Genomic DNA, 13,468 nt, shown 5'->3' with positions numbered 1-13,468 from the left:
AAAACGAGAAAAATAAATAAAAATAAAAAATAAATAAGTTCGCCTATCATCCATCCTCACTATGGCTTTTGCCACTTGATTGACGTACAGGTAAGCCAGTCTGAGATCTGATCTTTTCACCTACACCTAACACGCGGTTCACCACGCATGCGCAGTCAACAGCACCAACTACAAAATACAAAATACCGGCGAGACTAATTACCTAGTTAGCCTTCCAATTTCTACTATTTACTATATAATACTAAATAAAGGCTATACAAATGAGTGGGGAAGCTGGACCAAGTAAGAAACCAATAACGTATAACTTCCATCCAGAATGGGAGGAGGACTTTTTTACACGATGTGATATTGGAAATGCGTCTGTCTGATCTGCAAACCTACGATGGCTATTTCGAAGAAGGGAAATGTGGCAAAAGAGCGAAAACGTACGGCTGCAACGATAGCTTCTTATCGCGTCAGTCACGTTCTTGTTAAACACAAGAAGTCATTCAAAGACGGCGGAATTGTGAAAAAAGTTTCTCGAGGCTGCAGATTGCCTTTTCGATGACAGATCCACAGTGGCTGATGACACCTTGCAACCAGCTCCTACAGCTGACTATTAGAAACTAGCTGCCTCCTCCCAGTGCCAGGTCTCCCACTAAGGTATCAGTAGTTGGCTATGGTACTGCAGACTGGCTGTCAGTGTGTGAGTGAGAGAAAGTGAGTGTGTGTGTGTGTGTGTGTGTGTGTGTGTGTGTGTGTGTGTGTGTGTGTGTGTGTGTGTGTGTGTAAGAGAGTGAGAGAGAGAGAGGGAGAGAGAGGGGGAGAGAGAGGGAGGGTTTGTGCTATGGCTCCCTATGCAGACTGGCAAATGTGTGTGTGTGTGTGTGTGTGTGTGTGTGTGTGTGTGTGTGTGTGTGTGTGTGTGTGTATGTGTGTGTGTGTGAATGTGTGTGAGCGAGAATAGCAAAGAGGGAGGGTTTGTGATGGTCTTCTCCTGTGGCTGTGTGACAGAGAGAGGGAAAGTGTATTGTGAGTTTACTATGCAGGCTGGGAACTGTGTGTGTGTGTGTGTGTGTGTGTGTGTGTGTGTGTGTGTGTGTGTGTGTGTTTGTAGTACGTGCATGTACGTTTGCGATGTTGAAACTAGACTGGTAGATCTTGGCAGACTGGCTACTTGAAAAGTAGATCTTGGTTCCAAAAAGTGTGAGCACCCCTGCCCTAGACCCATGGGTTCTAGACTCTCATAGTCCCATGGGTTCTAGACTCCCAGTCCCATGGGTTCTATACTCCCAGTCCCATGGGTTCTATAATCCCAGTCCCATGGGTTCTAGACCCACCCTGTCCCATGGGTTCTAGACCCACCCATAGGGCTTTCACACCGGCAGTTCCGAACGCCGGTTCGCGTTCCCTCCGAACGTTGGCGCTGTCTGGCGAACGATACACTGGTATGAACGCGGGCTCGTTCGCCAGACAGCGCCAACGTTCGGAGGTTTCCGAACGCGAACGCGAACCGGTGTTCGGAACTGCCGGTGTGAAAGCCCTATCAGTCCCATGGGATCTAGACCCACCCAGTCCTATGGGTTCTAGGCACTCCCCCCCTCTCTCTCCCCCCTCTCTCTCTCTCTGCGGGTTAGCAGCAGCAGCTATGCTGTGCTCATTCTGTGTTAGCTCCAGGTGAACCAAGGCAAGGCAAGGCAAGTTTATTTGTATAGCACATTTCATACAACAGGGGCAATTCAAAGTGCTTTACATACATTATTTAAAAATACAGCAAAAGGAGCATAGTAAGAAAATAAAAATTACAATGAATAAAAGCAAATATAAGAAGTAAATAGATAAAACATTTAATAAGACAATAGTAATAAAAAAGACATTGATAGAAGTGTTTGTGTTTAATCATAACTGGTGCAAAACATGAAGGTTTTTAGCTTAGATTTAATCATTTTAAGGGTTTGGGCCTGTTTGATTTCTTCAGGGAGTTTGTTCCAGGAGCATCCAGCAGCGTGACTGAAAGCTGCTGCACCGTGTTTTGTTTTTACTCTTGGAATTATTAGCTGATTAGTCTCAGCTGACCTTAGGGACCTTGCGGGAATATAGGGTCGGAGGAGATCTGATATGTATTTTGGTCCAAGTGTTCAAATGTCTTTGTTTTTGTTAGGACCCTAGCAGCGGCGTTTTGGATGAGCTGCAATTTACGAACAGCTCCTTTAGATACGCCTGTTAGGGAAACAAATGCATGGATGAGTTTTTCAAGGTCTTGCTTGGACATGAAACCTCTCATTCTTGTTATGTTTTTCAGGTGATAGTAGGCTGATTTAGTTATCGAGTTTATGTGGCTGTTGAAGTTTAGATCGGAGTCTAGAATTACACCATTATTTCTGACCTGTTTTTTAGTTTGAAGAGAGAGAGAATCAAGTTTTGCACTGACTTTTGTCTTTTGTCAGGTGCACCGAATACAATTATCTCTGTTTTGTCCTTGTTTAGCTGGAGGAAGTTTTGTGTCATCCAGGCGTTTATTTGCTCAATGCAATTACAGAGATTGTCAATGGGACTATAATCGTTCGGTGAGAGGGCTATGTAGATTTGAGTGTCATCCGCATAGTTGTGGAAGGCAATTTTGTTCTTTTTTATGATGTGTCCCAATGGAAGCATGTAGAGATTGAATAGAAGGGGGCCAAGGATTGACCCTTGGGGAACCCCACATGTCATTTTAATTTGGTCAGATACAAAGTTGCCAATGGAGACATAGTAGCTTAGGTAGGATCTAAACCAGTTTAGGGCAGTGCCCGAAAGTCCTACCCAGGTTTTTAGTCTATTAGAATGTCGTGGTCTACAGTGTCAAAGGCAGCACTAAGATCGAGTAGTACCAAAACTGAGATGTTTCCGGAGTCTGTGTTTACGCGAATGTCATTAAGAACCTTAATAAGGGCCGTTTCAGTGCTATGTAGGGGATGAAAGCCTGATTGAAAGTCATCAAAGAGATCAGTTAGGGTCAAATAATTGCTACGTTGTTCGTGGGCAACCATTTCAATGTTCGTGGGCAACCATTTCAATAATTTATAATCATTTTTCCTGTACAGGGAAGGTTTGATATGGGTCTGTAGTTGTTTAGTACAAATGGGTCTAGGCTGTTCTTTTTTAGTAGAGGCTTAATAAATGCAGTTTTCAGGGCTTCGGGGAAGATTCCTGATGAAAGAGAAGTGTTGATTATTTCGCCTGCCATGCAGCTAAATATGTTTTTTTAAAAGCTTGTTGGCAGGACATCAAGGGCACGTGGATGGTTTAAGACGTGACATGATTTTATCTAGGGTGTTGTAATCGATGGTGTTAAATTGTGACATGGCTGTTATGTCTTGCCCTATGTGGGGTTGTTAATGGGGACATGTTTTTCATGCCTGACACAGAAGACCTAATGCCTTGTCTAATGGTTTCTATTTTATTGTTAAAAAAGGATGCAAGCATATTGCATTTACTAGTCGAGTGAAATTCCTGAGCAATGGGTGTTGGGGGATTTGTTAGTCTGTCAACAGTTCTGAAAAGGATGCGGGCATTATTGATGTTATTGTTTATGATCTTAGAGAAAAATGATTGCCTGGCGCTTCTTATTTCTAAGTTATAGTTTTGAAGATTCTCTTTATAGATATCATAGTGGATTTGAATACACACACACACACACACACACACACACACATCAGCAGGTGTGTCCTGGTGTCTCTCAGCTCCTGAATGCAGCAGTTTCCCTGCGAGCCCAAAGAAAAGGAAAAGCCCACTTCCCCCTGTCTTAGTATGCTCTCCCCCCCCCCCCCCCCCCCCACACACACACACACCCCCGCCCCCCTTAAAGCCTTACAGTAGAGTTAGAGGTTTCCAGTAGAGTTAGAGGTTTCCAGTAGAGTTAGAGGTTTACAGTAGAGTTAGAGGTTTGCAGCACATTAGTGAGGCTGTTTTATTGGCCGGTCGATGCCATTTCAGCAGGGCAGGGGTGTGAGAGACCTGAGACGTGTGTGTCTGTGTGTGTGTGTGTGTGTGTGTGTGTGTGTGTGTGTGTGTGTGTCTGTGTGTCTGTGTGTGTGTGTGTGTGTGTGTGTGTGTGTGTGTGTGTGTCAGACTGACAATATCAGACTGAAAACAGTGACCTAATACTCCCAAATCTCTCTCTCTCTCATACTCTCTCTCTCTCTCTCTCCCCCCTACCAGACATAGATGAGTGTCAGGAGAACAGTGGGGGGTGTGACCACTTCTGCAGGAACACAGTCGGCTCCTTCGACTGCAGCTGCCAGAGGGGCCACAAGCTGCTGACGGACGAACGCTCCTGCCAGGGTACACACACACACACACTCACACACACACACACACACACACACACACACACACACACACACACACACTCACACACTCACACACTCACACACACACACACACACACACACACACACGCACACACGCACACACACACACACACACACACACACGCACACACACACACACGCACACACACACACACACACACACACGCACTCACGCATGCATGCAGTGTGTGTGTGTGCAGTAGCCATTTCTCTGTTGTCCTGGGAGACTGTTTCTGATAATGATGATATCACATGTGGGGTCCCTCAGGGGTCTATTCTTGGTCCCTTGCTCTTCTCCCTGTACATGATCCCATTAGGTGGAATCATCAGAAAACATGGTGTACATTTTCATAGTTATGCTGATGATACTCAGCTGTACATATCAGTATTGCCTGATAATTCACATGCACTCAGCTCGCTGGAGAATTGTCCAGAGATTTTCTACAACTAAATCAGGACAAAACTTAGATTCTTGTCATTGGACCAAAACCACAAAAAGACAAATTGTCGAATACCATGTGAACCTTGCTTTCAAACTGCAAACATGAAGCTAAGAATCTCGGTGTGATTATAGATTCTGACATAAGCTTTGAGCCTCACATCAAATCTATCACTAGAAATGCTTTTTATCATCTACGGAATATTGCAAAAGTTAGACATTTTCTCCGGCAAGCTTATGCAGAGGTGTTAATGCATGCTTTTGTTATTACCCGTTTGGACTATTGTAACGGTCTTCTGAAGAAAGCTATTGGCCAGCTGCAATTAGTCTAAAATTCAGCATTGAGAGTTTTAACCAAAACAAGCAGAAGAGCTCATATAACTCCTATTTTAGAGACTCTCCACTGGCTTCCTGTTAAGTTCAGAATAGAGTTCAAGATCCTTCTGCTTGTTTATAAAGCTCTCACTGGCACAGCACCAGAATATCTGAGAGACCTTTTGCTAGCATAATATCAGCCCAATAGAGCTCTCAGGTCTTCTGACGCTGGTTTTCTCTGTACAAAAGAAGAGGTTTGGTGATGCTGCATTCTCATTTTATGCACCAAGATTGTGGAATGCACTGCCAGTTTACATTAAGGATGCAACCTCAGCACATATGTTCAAGTCAAGACTAAAAACCCATCTTTTTAATATTGCCTATTAAATGATGATTATATAATGATTAAAGCACTTTGAGCTGCAACGTTTGCAGGAAAAGTGCTATATAAATAAAGGTTATTATTATTACTACTTAAGGATGGTAAAATCACAGCCCAGCCAAGAATCATTCATTAGAGAACAACATGTATGGATCTGCTTGTTGTTACATCTCAGTGACATCCAACAGTGTGTGTGTGTGTGTGTGTGTGTGTGTGTGTGTGTGTGTGTGTGAGTGTGTGTTTAAGGACATACAGATTCCTAGACACAAGTCACAGCAGGAGAGACAGGAGAGACAGGAGATACAGGAGAGCTCGTAAACACAAATGATTTTATTAACAACGATGCCTGCGGGCTCTATTCAAGTGTGTGTGTGTGTGTGTGTGTGTGTGTGTGTGTGTGTGTGTGTGTAAACTCTGTGCGTCGGTGGTGTGTTTTGATTTAGATTCTTAATGTGACAGTGATGAGAATGTTGTGGTCTGCACCCCCCCTCTCCCCTCCTCCCTCCTCCCCCCCCTCCACCTCCTCCCTCCCCTCCCTCCCTTCTTCCACACATACCTAGCTGGAACTAAAGTGTTGTTCCATCTCCCTGACAAGTTGTGTTTTAGTTCCCATGTTTTATTTTTAACTTGTATTTATTTTATTGTCCTGTTTTAATTCTTACCATGCCGGTAAGAGAGAGGGTGGTTAGGTAAGATCTTCCAGAAGAACTGGGAGGGAGAGAGAGAGAGAGGGAGAGAGAGAGAGAGAGATTTAAATGTTTTCTTTATTCACCTTTCAGAAAAATACAAGCTAATTCACTTGTTTCATAATAGAATACAAAACAACAACAAAAAGAAACAAAATTACAATTACATTAAAAACAAGAAAAACTCAAAAGAGAGAGAGAGGAGACACACACACACACACACACACACACACACACACACACACAGAGAGAGAAGACACAGGACTATTACTGCATATCTGTTTATATCATAAACAGGGGGTGGTGGTGAGCTTTAGCCAAGCCAGAAACCAGGCGCACCTTGTTACTGTCAGATTTGCATAAACAGAGCTGTGGTTATGGTTACTGTGGTTAATGATAGATTTGCATACACAGAGCTGTGGTTGGGTTAGGGTTACCGCGGTTAATGCAAATGTGGCTCATCCAAATCAGGTGAACGGTGTAGGAATTACAACCATTTCTATATGTGCCTCCAACCGTTTTAAGAGACCAAAAGTAATTGGACAATTGGCTGCTCAGCTGTCCCATGGCCAGGTGTGTGTTCTTCCCTCGTTACGTCCTTTACAAGCAGCAGATAAAAGGTCTAGGCCTATTATGCACTTCTTAACTTGCCGTCTTAAGTGTTAATTAAGACGCACCGCCAGGTTAAGACCTACCGCCACCCTTATTATGCGCTTCATACGCGCTACTGCTATTATGCAGGTGTCGATAGGCGCCCACACATAAGACGTAAAACTCCCGTGCATATATTGCTCATTGTGGGAGTGTTCATATGTTAATGAAGTGCACTAGGCGCCCCTGCTATTATGCGATCTGACTTTGCTCCTATCGCTAAGAAGTGGTTTGAAAAGTTCTTAAGTTTAGACTTCATGCACGTTTTGAAACACGAGCGCGCCTCCGCGGTTTGCGCATACATGTGGGCACACATGAACACGCACGTGGCTCCACGGCAAGACGTCAATTACGGTCACAGTATAAATGCTTTATTTCAGAAGGGAGAGGCAGAGAAGCGCGCTGACCTCCTTCTTAGGACTTCCATAATAGCATAGCGCTAATGACTCAACGCAGCCGGTTCTTAAAGGGAATGGCACCTGGCACGCTGATTGGGTTGATTGAGAAGACGCCCAAAACACACCCATGACTAATTTCTTTGCTTAGCGCCGGGTTTTAGGTGCCCACTACAGCACGCATAATAGCAAAGTGGCCTTGACCACGCCTCCACGTCTTAAGTTTAGATCTACCGCCTCGTCTTATTGATGAAGTGCATAATACGGCCCCTAGAGTTCATTTCAGGTGTGGCATTTGTATTTGGATTCTGTTGCTGTCAACTCTCAATAAGAGGTCCAAAGAGCTTCACCATCAGTGAATCAAGCCATCATTAGGCTGAAAAATCAAAACAAACCCATCAGAGAGATAGAAAAAGCATTAGGTGTACATTCTTAACAAGAAAGAACACCTAAAGACCTGGAAGACCACGGAAAACCACTGTGGTGGATGACAGGAGAATTATTTCCCTGGTGAAGAAAAACCCCCAGGAACACTCTCCAGGAGGGAGGCGTCTGTGTCCAAGTCAACAAGACTTCACCAGTGTGAATACAGGGGGTTCACCACAAGATGTAAACCATTGGTGAGCCTCAAAAACAGGAAGACCAGATTAGAGTTTGCCAAAAAAAGCCTTTAAAGTTCTGGAACAACCTCCTATGGACAGATGAGACCAAGATCAACTGGTACCAGAACGATGTGAAGAGAAGAGTATGGAGAAGGAAAGGAACTGCTCATGATCCGAAGCTTACCACCTCACCAGTGAAGCATGGTGGTGGTAGTGTGATGGCATGGGCATGTATGGCTGCCAATGGAACTGGTTCCCTTGTATTTCCTGATCATGTGACTGCTGACAGAAGCAGCAGGATGAATTCTGAAGTGTTTCAGGTCATAATTATTATCAGCTCATATTCAGCCAGATGCTTCAGAAGTCATTGGACGGCGCCTCACAGCGCAGATGGACAATGACCTGAAGCATAGCACCAATGACCTGAAGCATAGCACCAATGACCTGAAGCATAGCACCAATGACCTGAAGCATATTGAAACATACTGAAGCATACTGAAGCATACTGAAGCATACTGAAGCATATTGAAGCATACTGAAGCATATTGAAGCATACTGAAGCATATTGAAACATATTGAAGCATACTGAAGCATATTGAAACATATTGAAGCATACTGAAGCATACTGAAGCATATTGAAACATATTGAAGCATATTGAAGCATATTGAAACATATTGAAGCATACTGAAGCATACTGAAGCATATTGAAGCATATTGAAGCATATTGAAGCATATTGAAGCATATTGAAGCATACTGAAGCATATTGAAGCATATTGAAACATACTGAAGCATATTGAAGCATATTGAAGCATATTGAAGCATACTGAAGCATATTGAAGCATATTGAAGCATATTGAAACATACTGAAACATACTGAAGCATATTGAAACATATTGAAGCATATTGAAGCATATTGAAGCATACTGAAGCATATTGAAGCATATTGAAACATACTGAAGCATATTGAAGCATATTGAAGCATATTGAAGCATACTGAAGCATATTGAAGCATATTGAAGCATATTGAAGCATATTGAAGCATACTGAAGCATACTGAAGCATATTGAAGCATACTGAAGCATATTGAAGCATATTGAAGCATACTGAAGCATATTGAAGCATATTGAAGCATACTGAAGCATATTGAAGCATATTGAAGCATATTGAAGCATATTGAAGCATACTGAAGCATATTGAAGCATATTGAAGCATATTGAAGCATACTGAAACATACTGAAGCATATTGAAGCATACTGAAGCATATTGAAGCATACTGAAGCATATTGAAGCATACTGGAGCATACAGCGACAGCAACCAAAGAGTTGCAAAGAAGTGGAACGTTATGCAATGGCCGAGTCAGTGACCTGACCTGAATCCAGTTGAGCATGCCTTTCACTTGCTGAAGACAAAACTGAAAATGCCCCCACGGTTGCAGTAGAGGCCTGCAGAGCATCACCAGGGACGAGACCCAGCGACTATGGGCTCCAGACTTGTAAGGACTTGTAGGATTTGTAACCAGGTATTAAAAGTGACAATTTGATTTATGATTGTTAGTTTGTCCAATTACTTTTTGTCCCTTAAAAAGGGGGGGGGACATAGAAACTGTTTTAATTCCTACACTGTACACCTGATTTGGATGTAAATACCCTCAGATTAAAGCTGAAAGTAATTACTTAAAGCACATCTTTACAGCCAAAATGATGAACATTCTGTCAGTGTCCAAATATATATATATATATATATATATATATATAATATATATATGGACCTAACTGTATATATCTATTTATAGACACAGTTAAGTTGTGCAGGACACACAGGACTTCATGTTGAAATAGTCCATGTGAGTTTACACACACACACACACACACACACACACACACACACACACACACACACACACACACACACACACACACACACACACCCTAACAGGCAGACAGTGAGTTGGCCCAGGCCTGCAGTGAAGTGCTTCCAGAAGAGTCCGTTCAGAGAGGCTGCTGGAGTCTGTGAGAACATTGCAGCGACAGCACGCTCCTGCAGATTCTTCCTTTACAACATCAGAAGGATACGACCATTCCTCACCAGAGAAGCAACGCAACTCTTGACCCAGTCACCGGTCATCTCCCCTCTTGACTACTGCAACGTACTCCTGGCTGGGCTCCCTGCCTCCGCCATCAGACCTCTGCAGCTCATCCAGAATGCTGCCGCCCGTCCGGTGTTCAACCTCCCCAAATGTTCTCATGTCACCCTTCTCCTTCGCACCCTGCACTGGCTCCCGATAGCAGCTCGCTTCAGATTGAAGACCCTGGTGCAGACCCTACCAGGCAGCTAAAGGGACAGCCCCTGCCTACCTGCAAACAATGGTCACCCCCCAAACTTCAGCCCGTTCACTCTCCGCTCCTCCACCTCGGCTGGCCGACTGGCCCCACCACCTCTACACCAACACGGCAGTCACACCGCCCGATCACGTCTCTTCACTACACTGGCTCCCCGCTGGTGGAATGAGCTTCCCACGGCTGTCAGAACTGCAGAGTCACTACCCATCTTCCGTCGGAGACTGAAGACCCATCTCTTCAGGCTACACCTTAACTGCTCCTCCTGAGACATCTACTACCCCCCAGCACTGCGTCTCCTGAGACACCTGCTTTTCCCCTTTACTGTGTCTCCTAAGACTTCTACTGCCCCCTTGTACTCTGTTTCTCCAGTGTCTATATAAAAACAAAAACAAAACTAAAATCACGACGACTGCCAATGGCCCCGGGCCTGAGCTAGATTACTCTTCCTGCTGCAACTGGTGAACTGATGATTCATTTCTTAGTCAAATGTATTGATTATAAGTCGGTTTGGAATAAGGCATCTGGTAAATGCCAAACATGTAAATGTATGAGGCTGTGGTAGGCTTGGCCCTGTGGGAGCGGAGGCTGTTTGTTTAGAACGACCCCCAGGGTCTGTTTAACCAACGCCCCGCCCCCTAACTCTGACCCTAACCCTGTGTGTGTGTGTGTGTGTGTGTGTGTGTGTGTGTGTGTGTGTGCGTGCGTGCGTGCGTGTGTGTGTGTGTCCTGGGTGAGTCATGTGTGTGTGTTTGTAGAAGAGCCGTCCAGATCAACGTCCATGACTCATCACCAGCCTTCACACTGGCTCAACTACACACATTGTGGAAGTGTTTGGGTGTTGTGTTTGTGTGTGTGTGTGTGTGTGTGTTTGTTTGTGTGTGTGTGTGTGTGTGTGTGTGTTCAGAAGATAGAGAGAATGTTGAGCAACAGACTGCCCTTCCACCCTGTCACACACATACACACACACATACACACACACACACTCACACACACACACACACACCCTGACAGGGCTCTGTTTAGGCTGACACCCCCGTAATGACGGTCCCGCCATGGACTCCCCCCCCCCCCCCCCCACTACGCTCAGGCGAGGAGGTGTGTTCCCGGTCCTCCCCCTCCCAGTAGGACACTATGGGCCGGTGTCACAGACAAGGAGCCTGGTGTCCAATCTCCAGCTAACCCTAACCTTACAGATACTCACTCTGGTTCAGGTGTGTGTTAGAGTAGATGTTTTGTCATTAATGCTGAGTGTGTGTGTGTGTGTGTGTGTGACAGATATTGACGAGTGTTCGTTTGAGAGGACGTGCGACCACACCTGCATCAACTACCCCGGAGGCTTCGACTGTGTGTGTCACAAAGGCTACACCCTGTATGGCCTCACACACTGCGGAGGTGAGTACTATACACACACACACACACACACACACACCATCATCATCATTGGCGGTCACTCGTAGTCGAGTCCTCCTTCTTGGTCTTTGTGGGTCTTCAGGTGGGCAGGGTTAGGGTCTCCATGTCGCCCTATTGGCTGCTGTGTCTCTCCAGGTCTTTGATATTGTCCTTATACCTTTTCTTCTGACCTCCTGGGGCACTTTTGGGGGGAGTGTAGGGCTTGTTTTGGCGGGAGTGTAGGGCTTGTTTTTCGGGGGAGTGTAGGGCTTGTTTTGGGGGGAGTGTAGGGCTTGTTTTGGGGGGAGTGTAGGGCTTGTTTTGGGGGGAGTGTAGGGCTTGTTTTTCGGGGGAGTGTAGGGCTTGTTTTGGGGGGAGTGTAGGGCTTGTTTTGGGGGGAGTGTAGGGCTTGTTTTGGGGGGAGTGTAGGGCTTGTTTTGGGGGGAGTGTAGGACTTGTTTTCGGGGGAGTGTAGGGTTTGTTTTGGGGGGAGTGTAGGACTTGTTTTCGGGGGAGTGTAGGACTTGTTTTGGGGGGAGTGTAGGGCTTGTTTTCGGGGGAGCGTAGGGCTTGTTTTGGGGGGAGTGTAGGGCTTGTTTTGGGGGGAGTGTAGGGCTTGTTTTTCGGGGGAGTGTAGGGCTTGTTTTGGGGGGAGTGTAGGGCTTGTTTTGGGGGGAGTGTAGGGCTTGTTTTGGGGGGAGTGTAGGACTTGTTTTCGGGGGAGTGTAGGGCTTGTTTTGGGGGGAGTGTAGGGCTTGTTTTCGGGGGAGCGTAGGGCTTGTTTTGGGGGGAGTGTAGGGCTTGTTTTGGGGGGAGTGTAGGACTTGTTTTGGGGGGAGTGTAGGGCTTGTTTTGGGGGGAGTGTAGGGCTTGTTTTTGGGGGAGTGTAGGGCTTGCTTTGGGGGGAGTGTATGGTTAAGGTCAGGGTCAGGGTCATGGGCTGCTCTCTCAGTCTTGTGGTTGATGTCATGTTGCCAGGTGATGAAGGTTTTGCCGCTTGATGAGAGTCATTCTCATCGTCCCAGTCTGATGGGACACCCATCTAGGTGTTCAGGAGTTTTATGTCCCAGGGTGCTTTGCAGGAGTCCGTGATGGTGATTACCATCTCCATGATGGTAGACCTGAGCCCAGGGTGATGGTAGACCTGAGCCCAGGGTGATGGTAGACCTGAGCCCAGGGTGATGGTAGACCTGAGCCTAGGTTGATGGTAGACCTGAGCCCAGGGTGATGGTAGACCTGAGCCCAGGGTGATGGTAGACCTGAGCCCAGGGTGATGGTAGACCTGAGCCCAGGGTGATGGTAGACCTGAGCCCAGGGTGATGGTAGACTTGAGCCCAGGGTGATGGTAGACCTGAGCCCAGGGTGATGGTAGACCTGAGCCCAGGGTGATGGTAGACCTGAGCCCAGGGTGATGGTAGACCTGAGCCCAGGGTGATGGTAGACCTGAGCCCAGGGTGATGGTAGATCCAGGGTGATGGTAGACCTGAGCCCAGGGTGATGGTAGACCTGAGCCCAGGGTGATGGTAGATCCAGGGTGATGGTAGACCTGAGCCCAGGGTGATGGTAGATCCAGGGTGATGGTAGACCTGAGCCCAGGGTGATGGTAGACCTGAGCCCAGTGTGATGGTAGACCTGAGCCCAGGGTGATGGTAGACCTGAGCCCAGTGTGATGGTAGACCTGAGCCCAGGGTGATGGTAGACCTGAGCCCAGGGTGATGGTAGACCTGAGCCTAGGTTGATGGTAGACCCAGGGTGATGGTAGACCTGAGCCCAGGGTGATGGTAGATCCAGGGTGATGGTAGACCTGAGCCCAGGGTGATGGTAGATCCAGGGTGATGGTAGACCTGAGCCCAGGGTGATGGTAGACCTGAGCCCAGTGTGATGGTAGACCTGAGCCCAGGGTGATGGTAGACCTGAGCCCAGTGTGATGGTAGAC

The 13,468-nt window shown here is 46.2% G+C and overlaps 1 pseudogene across 1 annotated transcript in view; it reads left to right on the top strand.

Moving 5' to 3' along the window:
• Nucleotides 1–13,468, top strand: part of LOC308163825 (signal peptide, CUB and EGF-like domain-containing protein 1) — a 54,156-nt pseudogene that overhangs the window by 25,436 nt on the left and 15,252 nt on the right. The window contains exons 3-4 of the transcript in view: nucleotides 4,180–4,302; nucleotides 11,419–11,535. The product of the transcript in view is annotated as a signal peptide, CUB and EGF-like domain-containing protein 1 (transcript). The remainder of the gene's footprint in view (nucleotides 1–4,179; nucleotides 4,303–11,418; nucleotides 11,536–13,468) is intronic.

The sequence above is a fragment of the Nansenia antarctica genome, assembly GCF_963989245.1.
Source record: "Nansenia antarctica genome assembly, chromosome: 8".
In the NCBI taxonomy this organism is placed as follows: Eukaryota; Metazoa; Chordata; class Actinopteri; order Argentiniformes; family Microstomatidae; genus Nansenia; species Nansenia antarctica.
Note: the sequence above shows the minus strand (reverse complement) of the source record. Positions and strands in the feature narration are given on the sequence as shown.